We start from the raw sequence: 3,904 nt of genomic DNA on the forward strand, positions 1-3,904 counted from the left end.
TTGAATATCCAAAAAATATCTCGCAATTCAACCATTCAGGTTTAAGTAGATTAAATAGGGGCAGCCGTCATACCCCAAAATTTTCCCTATCCTTTTTATCATTTCATTCAATCCTTGACTTAAGAATCATTTGTATGCATTCATGTCTCATTCATATGCATCAATCATTCAACAGGTTGATCACTATGTATTCAAAGCTCTTGGATTGCAAGCTATGATTTGTGTGTGAGTCAAAGATCAAGGGCATGGCTTTGACAATTCATCTGAGGAGGTAAAACCCTAAATTGCTTGATCCTTGAAGCATGAATTCAACAAGATTCCATCATGACACTCCTCAAGGGGGTCTTAAACCCTAATTCCTTGATGATTTGGTTATGGGGCCTTATGGATGCTCTTGGAGCCTTGTATTGGCTGTCTAAACCCTAGTTGAAGGCTCTTGCATTAGAGATTTTCTTGTAAAGCATCCTGATCCATTCAAATGCCTTGATTGAAGGGTATGGTCCTAGTGTGATTTGTGACTTGACTTTTCATATGGTGACAAATGAAACCCCAATTCTTGATTGTACTACTATGGGATCTTGTGGGTGGTTCTTGAGCTTTGGCTTGATCATCTAAACCCTAATCATGGATCCATGTATTGGGAATCTTTCTATGAATCCTCATGCTTGGTTTGAATACTTTGGTTAGAGGGTGTGCATCATAAAACCCTAATCAGGGAATCTTGGTGCGTGTGTGTCTTATTGATTTGACTTTTAACCTTTGTGTTTGTTTCAAACCCTAATTTATTTGGAGGGGGTTCTTGCCCATCATGTCATGCATCATCAATCATAAAGTTTGTTTTATGCATGAGAATCATTCATTTGACCTACATGTTTACATGCTTGGGGTTTCATTTGATCCAAGACCTTGCTCAAGCATCCATGCATATGTATTCTACTTGAACACTCATAATCTATTGATTCTAAGCTTATGTTACTTTTAAGTTCATAAGTTCTTGGTCTTTAGTGTATGGTTCATGATTGCATTAATCTTTTGTTCCATTGTTTGTTATTGTCCTATTGTGATTCATAGGGCATTATAGGCCCTTAATCCTTGATTCATCCATTTGTTTTGGTCCATTTAACTCATGTGATTATCATGCAATTCATGATCTTTGTGATTTAAAGGTTTTAAAAGTCTTGGATCAAAATTGGTTTTTAGGCAAAATTCATTCAAAAATCAAATTTGGTTCACATTCAATCATGATAATTTCATTCAAATAATTTCATTCATGGTGTAGCATATACATAATCCATTACAAAAAGAGAAAGAAAAAATACATTTTTACAAAAGTTGACTTTTGATCGATTGTTGACTTTTTGGTTAACAAGTTGAACAAAGTCAACCATTACTTTTTCACCCTAAAATCCTTATATTAATTACATTTTTATTCATATTTGATTCTATGAGCTTCCATGTTGCTTCATAAGCTAGAAACTCCATTGTTGCAAATTGATCACACCATGTCATGACTTGATCCTCCGTGACATGACTTGGACACTTTGCATTGCCAACCATAACTTTACCTTGCCAAACTATTCTTGCATTCTCCAATAATCAAATACACCTAATCACATGATCAAACATTTCACATACATGACTAACTTGACAAAACAATGCACATGGACTTTAGCCTTGAACTCACCATGACATTAGTAAAATATGCATCAGTTCACAAGCCTTGCACTAGCATCGTGCAACCTACAGCCAACACTCCTTGAACCATGGTCCTGCAGCAAGCCTACAAAACCCTGCAAAATTCCTAACAGTTTATGACCTGCATGCCTTACAGCTGCACACACACACACACACTAACATTGCATCAAACATTGAACATACCTTGGCATATCCTGTTTACAATCCACCCAAACCATTGTATTGCCCTTCATTGTCATACAAAAAGTGACCTGCAATAATATAACCTGATGCAACTACCACTTGATATGACCTAACTTGTAACCTATTAAGCCTGTCCAAAGATGTCCAAGCACCTTGCAACTGAGTCACAAATATAATTTGTGAGCCACTAGTTCAACAAGTCATCAACTCAGACTTCCATCCACCTAAAGACACGACCTACATTTGAACCAAGGTTGATGCAACATGTCATCACCATTTCATAACCATAGGCATTCCACTTAGATAACCTTCAAAATACCAACAGCCATATTGCATCATCAGTAGTAAGAATAACCATTACTAACCTAACTGATTCATGATAACATCACTAACAGAACTAATAACTAACTATTTTTTCTTTTGATAGCAACCACAAATGATATTTCCCTAATTAATGCTAATTGTTTCTAACAAAGCTTTAATAGATTTAACATGTTTAACTAGCCAACTACATCTTCATTTTTATTAACTTCCAGTTAATTTCGATTTTTTCACAACCTTCTAACAACTAACTTCAGTTCATCTAACTAAGTAATTTCAGTTAACACGAACACTTAACAGATTATTAACAGAGTCAATCATAACTAGTCTCACTAACACCAAGTCATTAACTAACATCTCAATTCAAAGTGAACTGACTCAGAACTAAAAGTTAACATTTAACTGAACTAATCGAATTCCAACTAATTAGCATAACACAACCTAACTGACACTAACTGAATTACTTCAGCATCACAACAAATTCAACTTGATTCTTAACATAAGATAATAAAGTTATAACCCCTAACCAAATTGCTTTGGAAAGTCTAACAGATGTGAAACTAACTTAACTACTACCCGGAGTGCCCCATTCTGTTACAACTCAACCTTCTATAAATTAATCCCTCGCCTTTAGAATCATTCACTTTTTGACACTCACTGAGAATCATTACACAATTATCACACAAGAATTTCTGAATCTAAACTCTCTCTATTGGTTGCTCAGTCATTATCTCTCATCACCCTCACAAGCATCATCACAATCTCATCTCTCCCTGCATAACTCTCAATCACTCTCCGTTTTTGAAATCTCAGAACTCATAGTTCCTCTCCCTCTCGAATTCATCTTCTACTCATGTGATTCTCAGTTTCAAAAGAGGGTCAAAGGAAGAAGAACCAAGGAGAAGAAGATACGAAAAGTTTCTGAGAGATTACCTGGGCTTTCCTGCTCTTGTTCCAGTGAGTGTATCTTCAATCTTCATCCTATTTCTTCGAGTAAGTTACCACGATGTAACTTTGCTGAGACAAATATAAGCCCTAACATATAAGGCTCTGATTCTTTCTATCCTCCATTTAATTTTTGTTGAAATATTTAGGGTTCTGGCATTATTCCTTTCGATTTGGAGATTGGAGGATTTATTAGTGGATTCTGATTGCGGATTTGAAATGAGCTCGAAATTTGGATAATTTATGAGTATATGATTTCATGTATGGATGCTCCACTGCTGCCGGTGATGAGCTCTGACATGGTGGTAGTAGAAGGATCTGAAGTCTGAGTATTCATGTTGGATGGTGCGTCAAGTTTAAATTTAATTTCCAGTTTACATGTGCCTGTTGTTGTTTGGTAATCTTGGTGTTGACTGGACTTTGGTCCACATGTGCACTGACTCTTTGGTGTGTTGAGCCTGCATGTTGGGCTCAGTCCTGGAATGCTCATCACTACCACAATGCTTCAACACCCCCTGCCTGCATAACTCTGATTTTGGGCTTGTGGCTTCTAAGCCCAATTGTCATTTGCTTGGCATACCTTAATTCAGGGCTTGCACCCCCTTTGCAGGCCCGCTCTATTATTTGTTTTAATCATTGTTTGTTTAGTCTTGACTATGGTTAATTAGGGTAATTAGGATATATTAAAGATATTAATCTTGATTAGCATTTTATAATTAATTAGAGTATTAGGAATTTTAGAATTTAATTGTTTTTAGGT

The 3,904-nt window shown here is 36.1% G+C and overlaps 1 long non-coding RNA gene across 1 annotated transcript; it reads right to left on the bottom strand.

The window, feature by feature from the left end:
• Positions 1 to 1,239: 1,239 nt before the first annotated feature.
• On the bottom strand, positions 1,240 to 3,524 carry LOC127075813 (uncharacterized). Its single transcript, XR_007786689.1, has 4 exons — positions 3,133 to 3,524; positions 1,879 to 2,186; positions 1,685 to 1,790; positions 1,240 to 1,606 (listed from the first exon to the last, which is right to left on the bottom strand). It is a non-coding gene; the product is annotated as an uncharacterized LOC127075813 (long non-coding RNA).
• Positions 3,525 to 3,904: the final 380 nt, after the last annotated feature.

This window comes from Lathyrus oleraceus, chromosome 1 (assembly GCF_024323335.1).
Source record: "Lathyrus oleraceus cultivar Zhongwan6 chromosome 1, CAAS_Psat_ZW6_1.0, whole genome shotgun sequence".
In the NCBI taxonomy this organism is placed as follows: domain Eukaryota; kingdom Viridiplantae; phylum Streptophyta; class Magnoliopsida; order Fabales; family Fabaceae; genus Lathyrus; species Lathyrus oleraceus.